The sequence below is a fragment of the Bos indicus x Bos taurus genome, chromosome 15, assembly GCF_003369695.1.
Source record: "Bos indicus x Bos taurus breed Angus x Brahman F1 hybrid chromosome 15, Bos_hybrid_MaternalHap_v2.0, whole genome shotgun sequence".
Taxonomy (NCBI): Eukaryota; Metazoa; Chordata; class Mammalia; order Artiodactyla; family Bovidae; genus Bos; species Bos indicus x Bos taurus.
The window spans coordinates 17266943-17277542 of NC_040090.1; positions in this window are offsets into that span (position 1 = coordinate 17266943).

The following is a 10600-nucleotide window of genomic DNA, read 5'->3' on the forward strand; positions in this document are numbered from 1 at the left end:
CCCTTCTTCAGGGGATCTTCCCAACCCAGGGATCGAACCCAGGTCTCCCACATTGCAGGTGGATTCTTTACCAGCTGAGCCACCAGGGAAGCCCTGAGCTGTGGTGAGTGGGCCCAGTTGGGACCATTCTCCCCTCCTGCCACCAAGCTTTCTGGCCTGGGCTGACCTCACATCTGTGGGCACGGGTGGTTGCATAGCAGTCTCCAAACCACGCTAGTTTCTAGTTTTGCTTGTGTTGGAGGAGGAAGCCATTGGAGCTGTGGGGGATAGGAGGGGGGAGTCTACTGGCTGGGGGTTGGTGGAGGGCAGAACTCTGAGGTCAGGGACAGTGTTTCCAAGGGAAGCGCTGAGTTCATTCCAGCTGCTGGGGGTGGGTCCTTGGGGGGGAGGGGGCGCGGTGCGCAGAAAGGAAGAGACTAGCCCTGGGCCTGAGTAGGATGGCCACAGGGTCCAGGCCATGCTGCGCCCTCTCTCTGGAATGTCTTCCTTTATCCTGGCTGAATTCCTATTAATATTTATCCCTCTGGATTCAGGAGCAGCACCTAACAGGAACCTATTAAGTCAATTTAACTGCCTGTCTGGTCTGCCTGTATTTCTCTCATCATTGGTCTTGTCCTGTGCTAAGTCGCTTCAGTCGTGTCTGACTCTTTGCGACTCTATGGACTGTAGCCCACCAGGCTCCTCTGTCCATGGGGATTCTCTAGGCAAGAATACTGGAGTGGGTTGCCAGGCCCTCCTCCAGGGGATCTTCCTGACGTAGGGATAGAATCTACGTCTCTTATAGTCTCCTGGAGGTGGATTCTTTACCACTAGTGCCACCTGGAAGCCCCTCATTGGTCTTAGAAACACTGCATTTTAATCATTGATATATTTGCCTCTCCCACCCTTTTCCTCCCCTGTGCCCTCTGCGCTGTTCACTGTATCCCCATCACCTCCGTGCACAGGTAATAGGCACCTCCTTTGGCACTGGATTTCCTGCCTCTGGATGAAATGGGGCTCTGTCCCCAGGGTTACTCCTATAGCAGAGCTCACTTGTCACTTGTTACATCCCCTTTGTTGACCCAAGAGTCTTGGGCCCAAAAGCCAGACCAGCAGGGTCATTTCCCACCCACGCCTCACCCGAGCGCCGCTGGAGCTTCCCTAATATGCCCAGCAGGTGGCGCAGTTGCTCTCCTTATCGCCCCACCCGGGCTAATACCGGAAACAAAGACCGGTCCAGAGTAGGGCAGGTGGGGCGGTGGGCCGGCCTCTCCTCGGACCCTGGCTAGGACCCAGGCCCCCGCCCTTACAGAACTCTCCCCCTCAGGCGCAGAGCAACAGATGGGAGAGAAGTAGGGGGGTGGGGGCAGGGCTGGGAGCCCGTCTCCCCGCTGGGAGCCGATTCAAGGCTGTTCCCAGGGCTGAGGTTGGACGCACGCATCACTCCCACCGCAGGCTGGTGGGCGCCAGAAATCCAGCTCCTGAGGCCCGGAAGATGCGACTCTCCCCAGTAAGGTTTTATTAGAGGCAAAGCCCACGGGCCTTGTAACTGCATCACTTCCTACCTAAATCCTTGGGCAGGTGGTAGAGCCAGGATTCAAGCCCAGGTCGGCTTGGAGTCAAGTCTCGGTTTCTTCATCTCCAGAAAAGAGAGATTAAGTGTAATTTTTCCTGACAAGGCCGCTTGGAGGGGATTAATTATAGATGAAGGAGTCTGAGAAATGGAGGCTGCCAATCCGTGATGGTTAAACTTCACACAGAGACACCTTTCTGGAGCAGAGCCCCCTACAAATCAGGGGACTTTTCAGTTCCTTTCTGCCAGCCCATGGACTATAGAGTACAAGAAATTCTCCAGGCCGGAATACCGGAGTGGGTAGCCTTGCCCTTCTCCAGGAGATCTTCCCAACCCAGGAATCAAACCCAGGTCTCCTGCATTGCAGGCAGACTCTTTATCAGCTGAGCCACAAGGGAAGCCCTTTCTGCCAGCAGGGGGATGTAATGGGTGGGGTGGGGGTGGCGAGGGGCCTCCTGAGTGCTTTCCTCACATCCCATCTCACCGTCCTCCTCTCCTGGCCTCCCACCCCGCCACCTCACCGCTGCAAATGTTTTCTAAATGGAAACCTAATGCCATCCCTCACCTAAAATACTGCAACGCCCTCCGTGCTCTCAGCACAAAGGCCAAATTCAGAAAAATGTCATTTGCTGCTCTTTACAATCTGATTTCTCCCTACATTTTAGTTCCATGAAACAAGATTAAAGAAATGGGCTTCAATCAGAATAAACTGCGTGAGGTCTAGGGGCAGGAGTGAGCCCTGGGTGATGATTCAGGACAACTCTGGGCACCAGGAAGGGAGGGAGTGGGGACAGAGGGAGGAAGAAAAGGGCGAGAGGTCTTGATGGCCAGCAATGTCCAGGCCTTGATCTGTCTTTTTCCAAGGACAGAGCCTGGGTGCCCAGCACCTGGGGCACGGGCTGACATCAGAGATGCTGGGTCAGTGTTTGCTGAATGCCCGCAGGCATGAATGAATGAGTGAATGAATGAATGCCTGCATGACTGACATTTCCTGTGTCCAGCGGCCACTGATTTTGGTCTATAAAGGACTATACCTCGTTCTCCCCCACCTGCTGGGCTGGCCCCTCACTGCTGCCTTGACGCTGCATCCTGAACCTCGTAGCAAGGTCACCCTGCTTTCCCTCCGTGAACCCCTTGGTTGGCCAAGGGCACGGGCGTGGCTGCCTGGCCAGCTGTTCTGGGACGGCTTGGTCCCTGCACAGATGCTGGTGTCCAGCCCTTCCCCGTCCACGGTGCACAGCCGGCTGCCAAGATGCCACATTGCTGCACCTCATCCTGGTCTCTCTCGTGACCCAGTTTCCCCTTCACTCGCCTTCTGTCGTCTCCATACTGTGGTTTCACTTCAGCGTTCTCCCTCTGGTCAGCCTGCTCAGCCACCTGAGGACAGACACCCAGCACTTTGTTGGCTTGTTCGGCAGGGATGTGGATTTTTCCCACATCCACATGGTCCCCGCCCTAGGTCTCCTCATCATCAGCCTGAAACTGGGGTCCCTGTCCTGGGCTTGTTGCCTTCCCTATATCTGGCCTTCACAATTTTTCCAGAAAGTAAATCTGCCCTTGTTTTATCCTCCAGACCAGATCCCCCTTTTCCCAGGCTTCCCCATCTCAGCAAATACCAGCTCCAGCCAGAAATGTGGGGGACATCAGTGTCCCCCACGCTCCCCCCATGTAACCCACTAGCAAGTCCTGCTGGTTTTGTCTCTGAAACGTATTCACATTGTTCCATATCTCTTCATCTCTGCATTCACGGGGCCATCATTTTTCAGGAGCTCCTAAGCATGGGGACATCTATCTGTCAGTTTACCTCCAGATCTCCGATTGCTTTGCTCATCACACCAACCATCAGTTCCAGGGGTCCTCTAAGCTGTTTCCTGCCTCAGGGCCTTTGCACACACTGCTCACTCACCCCTATCCCCACCCACCTGCCCAGAACACTCTTTCTCCTGGTTTTCACAAGGCTGGCTCCTTCTCAACTTTTAGGGCTCAATGAGAAAGTCGCTTCCTTAGAGAGACTTTTTCTCCAGCTACACTCTCTAAAGGGGATTCCTCCTTGTACTCCCAGTCCCAGAATCCTGTTTATTTCCTTCCCACTCCCCAATAAATTCTATTCATTTAATGAAGGTATGTGTGTACATAATTTGTCACGCCACGCACCCCCCCCCCCCAACTGGAAAGTACTATAAGGGTGAGAAGCTTGTCTGTCTCGTTCACTCCACCCCCAGAGCCCAGCACAGGCCTGCACCGAGTGTGTGCTCAGTGATCCTTGCAGATCCATCAGTTACTGGCCTGCTTTGGACTGTCAGTGCTTCCCGTTGTCCTCAGTATACATGCCAAACTCCATGGGCCCCATTACGGTTTCTTTACCACCTCCTTTGGAATACGGAATGAAGCTGGGCAAAGACTAATAGAGTTTTGCCAAGAAAATGCACTGGTCATAGCAAACACCCTCTTCCAACAACACAAGAGAAGACTCTACACATGGACATCACCAGATGGTCAACACCGAAATCAGATTGATTATATTCTTTGCAGCCAAAGATGGAGAAGCTCTATACAGTCAACAAAAACAAGACCAGGAGCTGACTGTGGCTCAGACTATGAACTCCTTATTGCCAAATTCAGACTTAAATTGAAGAAAGTAGAAAAACCACTAGACCATTTAGGTATGACCTAAATCAAATCTCTTATGATTATACAGTGGAAGTGATAACTAGATTTAAGGGCCTAGATCTGATAGATAGAGTGCCTGATGAACTATAGAATGAGGTTCATGACATTGTACAGGAGACAGGGATCAAGACCATCCCCATGGAAAAGAAATGCAAAAAAGCAAAATGGCTGTCTGGGGAGGCCTTACAAATAGCTGTGAAAAGAAGAGAAGCAAAAAGCAAAGAAGAAAAGGAAAGATATAAGCATGTGAATGCAGAGTTCCAAAGAATAGCAAGAAGAGATAAGAAAGCCTTCTTCAGCGATCAATGCAAAGAAATAGAGGAAAACAACAGAATGGGAAAGACTAGAGATCTCTTCAAGAGAATTAGAGATACCAAGGGAACATTTCATGCAAAGATGGGCTCAATAAAGGACAGAAATGGTATGGACCTAACAGAAGCAGAAGATATTAAGAAGAGATGGCAAGAATACACAGAAGAACTGTACAAAAAAGATCTTCATGACCCAGATAATCATGATGGTGTGGTCACTCATCTAGAGCCAGACATCCTGGAATGTGAAGTCAAGTGGGCCTTAGAAAGCATCACTACGAACAAAGCTAGTGGAAGTGATGGAATTCCAGTTGAGCTATTTCAAATCCTGAAAGATGATGCTGTGAAAGTGCTGCACTCAATATGCCAGCAAATTTGGAAAACTCAGCAGTGGCCACAGGACTGGAAAAGGTCAGTTTTCATACCAATCCCAAAGAAAGGCAATGCCAAAGAATGCTCAAACTACCGCACAATTGCACTCATCTCACATGCTAGTAAAGTAATGCTCAAAATTCTCCAAGCCAGGCTTCAGCAATACGTGAACCGTGAACTTCCTGATGTTCAAGCTGGTTTTAGAAAAGGCAGAGGAACCAGAGATCAAATTGCCAACATCTGCTGGATCATCGAAAAAGCAAGAGCGTTCCAGAAAAACATCTATTTCTGCTTTATTGACTATGCCAAAGCCTTTGACTGTGTGGATTACAATAAACTGTGGAAAATTCTGAAAGAGATGGGAATACTAGACCACCTGACCTGCTTCTTGAGAAATCTGTATGCAGGTCAGGAAGCAACAGTTAGAACTGGACATGGAACAACAGACTGGTTCCAAATAGGAAAAGGTGTATGTCAAGGCTGTATATTATCAACCTGCTAATTTAACTTATATGTAGAGTACATCATGAGAAACACTGGACTGGAAGAAACACAAGCTGGAATCAAGATTGCCGGGAGAAATATCAATAACCTCAGATATGCAGATGACACCATCCTTATGGCAGAAAGTGAAGAGGAACTCAAAAGCCTCTTGATGAAAGTGAAAGAGGAGAGTGAAACCGTTGGCTTAAAGCTCAATATTCAGAAAACGATGATCATGGCATCCAGTCCCATCACTTCATGGGAAATAGATGGGGAAACAGTGGAAACAGTGTCAGACTTTATTTTCTGGGCTCCAAAATCACTGCAGGTGGTGACTGCAGCCATGAAATTAAAAGATGTATAACTTTCCTTGGAAGGAAAGTTATGACCAACCTAGATAGCATATTCAAAAGCAGAGACATTACTTTGCCAACAAAGATCTGTCTAGTCAAGGCTATGGTTTTTCCTGTGGTCATGTATGGATATGAGAGTTGAACTGTGATGAAGGCTGAGTGCCAAAGAATTGATGCTTTTGAACTGTGGTGTTGGAGAAGACTCTTGAGAGTCCCTTGGACTGCAAGGAGATCCAACCAGTCCATTCTGAAGGAGATCAGCCCTGGGATTTCTTTGGAAGGAATGATGCTAAAGCTGAAACTCCAGTACTTTGGCCACCTCAGGAGAAGAGTTGACTCACTGGAAAAGACTCTGATGCTGGGAGGGATTTGGGGCAGGAGGAGAAGGGGACGACAGAGGATGAGATGGCTGGATGGCATCACTGACTCGATGGACATGAGTCTGAGAGAACTCCGGGAGTTGGTGATGAATAGCGAGGCCTGGTGTACTGCGATCCATGGGGTTGCAAAGAGTTGGACACGACTGAGCGACTGAACTGAACTGACCACCTCCTTGGGCTCACCTTTCCCAGCTCCCTCGTCAGGCCTATGGGGAATCAGCATTGAAGCGGTTGAACCAAAAGGTGGTTGTGCCTCATTGCAGAGAAGTGACCTGGGAGGTGAAAATGACCTTCATGAGCCTAGGCAGTGCTTCAATTCTGTGATGTCTGATTTTTGTTTTTTTCTTTTTTAACCATAGCGAGAGTGAAACCCTGGACCAAGTAGCCAAGGGAGCAACTTGAGGTCAGCAGGGACCACTCTGGGTGGCTGGGGAGGGGTGTGCAGATGCCCAACTCCCAAGCACTGACTGAGGCCAGGGAGCAAGAGTTCTAAAGTGCCCCTGAAACGAGCAGATATGGGAGCAGGGGCCACGCCCACTGCTTCACACTGCATCCTCGACGCTTAGTGAGGGACCTGGCACCTGGATGCCCTGGGTGACAAGCTAAGTGAAGGTGTGTGTGTGGGGGCCAGAGGGCCTGTTCCAGTGGTGTCATAACTAAGGTGCACCGAGACTGCAAAAAAGCCCCTGGGGGCCAAGGTCCCCCGTGAATGAGGAGCCTCTCAGGAGAGGAGGGAGGGGCTATTGGCCCCCCTCCCCTGAACCATTCCAGACCTTGACTGAGCCTCAGGCCCCAGGCGAAGGTGTCCTTCTGGCTCAGGCTCTGCTCTGCTCCCTGCCCTAAAACAATTATCCAGCAGATTAAACTTATCTCTGTTGGCTCCTGGCAAAGGGGCTCTGAGCCAAGGTGGCTTGCTCCAGCCTCCACACCCAGTGCCAGGCAGCTGCAGGATTGAGCCTCCAGCTCAGAGCCCCCAAGAACACATCTCCTCTGCGCCCGGCGTGCAGCTTTGGGTATGAATCTCCAGGCTCAGCTCTGACCATCGTGTGGATCCAGCCTCCATGGTGGGAGTAGGGTGGGGCCCGGAAGTGGCGTAAGAGCAGGAGCTGGGGGTTTCCAGGTGCTTTTCCACTGACACAACCAGTCCAAGCAGCCTGAGCTTCTTCCTAGTAAACTCAGAAACTGTTCTGTGTTTCTCATCAACCCACTGGGATGGATCCGCCGAGGGGATGGATCCGCCGAAAGGACGGAGTGACCCCACTTCCACGCTGGACACCAGACGTTGCCACATAAGGCCTCTGGCCAGTGTGTGCATGAAGCCAGGTCAGGAAACAGAGGCCAGGAGACATGAAATAACTCACTGGGGGTCCCAAGTCAGGTGGTTTCCCACTGCTGGAAAAATTGAGGTGCAGGAATTTACAGTGAGAGAAGGATCATCCTGAGAGGATGGGAGTCAAAATCAAAAAGATGTTTCCTAGGGACGGGGCTGGAGGTGCCAGTGATGGAAGCTCGGAGCTCCAGGCTAACTCTCCTTGTTGAGATGGGAGCAGAGAGACCCGAGGGTCAGAGGGACCTTGTGACCTTGGGAGCTGCTGGCAATAGAGCGTGGAAACAAAGAGGAACGCTGGGGGTGGGGATGAGGACCCGTGTCCAAGTGCTAGCTCCTGGAATGCATGCTATTCCGGGCAGCAGAGGCAAGGTTGGGGCCAGGAGGAAGGTGGGAAGAGAGGAAATGCTGCTGGCTTGGTGGGAACATTCTCTGGCTTTGGGGGAGGTTTAAAGCCATGCTTTCCTTTGAGGGGACTTCCCTGGTGTCTCAGATGGTAAAAGTATCCGCCTACAACATGGGAGACCCAGGTTCAATCCCTGGGTCGGGAAGATCCCCTGGAGAAGGAAATGGCAACCCACTCCAGTACTTTTGCTTGGAAAATCCCATGGACAGAGGAACCTGGTAGGCTACAGTCCATGAGGTTGCAAAGAGTTGGACATGACTAAGCGACTTCACTTTCGCTTCCTTTGAGGGGCCTTTGTGGGTTTCTCTAAGTTCTCCTTCTGAGGGTCCTCACATAAGCTCCTGTGTCCTCCAATAGCCACTCAACACTCCTGCCAGCGGGCACCCCCAATATTGCTGGTTGAGTGAGTGAGGGAGTGAACAGATGTGTATCTGGGGAGGAGGTTTGGGGTCTGGGGTCTGCTGCCCCAGCGAGAACCAAGTCTGGGGTGGTCAGCATCAGTCATAGAGATCCTTCTTCCCTCTCTCGTCCTCTCCTCCAACCCAGGGGTTCCCCAGGGAGTGTTCCAGGACCTCCACATAGTCCTCAGCGGCCCCTCTGCTGCTCCCCCTGCAGGAGGCAGAGCCTGGCCCACAGGTAGAGGGTGATGAGGAGGGCAGATTGGCGAGAAAGATGTTGCCAGGTGACCTGCTCTTCCTTCAGGCATCCTCTGGGTACTGGGCCCCTCTGGACCCTGCTGCCGGTGACCAGTTCCCTCGGGTATCTCTGTGCTCTTTCTGGACCGGGGGCTGAAGCCTCCTGGATAACCCTCCCCAGGGCTGGAGCTGCCAGGGTCCAGAGGCTACAATGGCCCTGAACTCGGGTTCCCAGGACACACGTTTCCTGGCCTGATCCAAGGCACTTCCCTTTTCTAACCCTCCCAAAGCTCCTGTCTTCCACACTCTGCACTATTGAGAGGGCCGCTTGTGCAGGAGGAAGGCCAGTCCTCCTTACTGCCAAGCCCCCAGATTCAGCAGACAGGGCTGTGACCAGGGGCTTTCCCCAACCCCTTTCTTTCCTGGACAGGTCAGGACCAGCCACGAGCATCCCCCTCTCCTCAGAGCCCTTTCTTTCCTGGACAGGGCAGGACCAGCCACGAGCATCCCCCTCTCCTCAGAGCCCTGCCTGTGCCGTCATCAGGCCAGTGGTTTTTGGGGTCCACCACCCCTCCACCCTGGGAGTTGTAAGGAGAGGCTCCCTTCACTGTAGCGCTGGGTCTCCAACTGCTTCCTTGGCTTGAGTGGTGGAGAATGACTCAGAGGCAGACCCTGTGCCAGCAGACACTCCCTGGACTCAGCCCCAACCTCAGAACCTAAGTGACTCGTCTTTCATGGGGGAACAGGGGGAGAAGGGGAGGATGGGACCACTTGAGAGAGAAGCAATGATGTATATACACTGCCATGTGTAAAACAGAGCACTGGTGGGAAGCTGCTCCGTAGCTCAGGGAGCTCAGCTCGGAGTTCTGCGGTGACCTGGAGGGTGGGGCTGGGGGTGGGAGGGAGGAAACTTCAAGAAGGATGAGATACAGGTATACGTATTGCAGCCATGAAATTAAAAGATACTTGGTCCTTGGAAGGAAAGTTATGACCAACCTAGATAGCATATTCAAAAATAGAGACATTACTTTGCCAACAAAAGTCTGTCTAGTCAAAGCTATGGTTTTTCCAGTGGTCATGTGTGGATGTGAGAGTTGGACTATAAAAAAGCTGAGTGCTGAAGAATTGATGCTTTTGAACTGTGGTGCTGGAGAAGACTCTTGAGAGTCCCTTGGACTGCAAGGAGATCCAGTCAGTCCATTCTAAAGGAAATCAGTCCTGAATATTCATCGGAAGGACTGATGCTGAAGCTGAAACTCCAATACTTTGGCCACCTGATGCAAAGAACTGACTCATTTGAGAAGACCCTGATGTTGGGAAAGATTGAAGGCAGGAGGAGAAGGAGACGACAGGATGAGATGGTTGGATGGCATTACCGACACGATGGACGTGAGTTTGAGTAAACTCCGGGAGTTGGTGATGGACAGGAAGGCCTGGCGTGCTTCAGTCCATGGGGTTGCAGAGAGTCAGACATAACTGAGCGACTGAACTGAACTGGGCTGAATAGCTGATTCACTTCATTGTGCCGGAGAAACCAACACAATATTGTGAAACAATTATCCTCCAATACAAATAAGTGACTCAGTTTTTCCTTGCCCCCTATAGGTAGAGCAGGTAAGTTCTCTGTCTCATAGTAAGGTCACAGCCCCAACCCGCTCACTCCCCTCAATGTCACTGTGGACCCTAGTTGGCGAGACCAGCACCTTTCACAGGGACTCTAGACATCCCCCCAACACACATCGCCACTTCTACTGTTGCCCCTGACATCCATTCTTTACCTGAGGGCCAAGCCATCACTTTAAACCCATCAGGGGTCATCATTCCAGCCCTAAAACCTTGGCAGGGCATGTCCCAGCCCTGAGTCCCCACCCCCTCCCTGGGGGCCCCCGTCCTGTGTTCACTCTGCTCCAGCCCTGCTGACCCCTCCCCCGCATCATATCGTCCGCAGCCATGTTCAGGTTCTTTCTGCTTAAGCCCTTTGTGCTAGCTCTTAAAGGAATGCTCTGCCCCTAGATCCACGCATGGTTGCTCAGGGCTCAGTCCAAACATGAGCTGCTCAGAGAGGCCTCCTTGACAGCCTAGAACAAGGCAGTCCCAGGCACCTTGCGCGG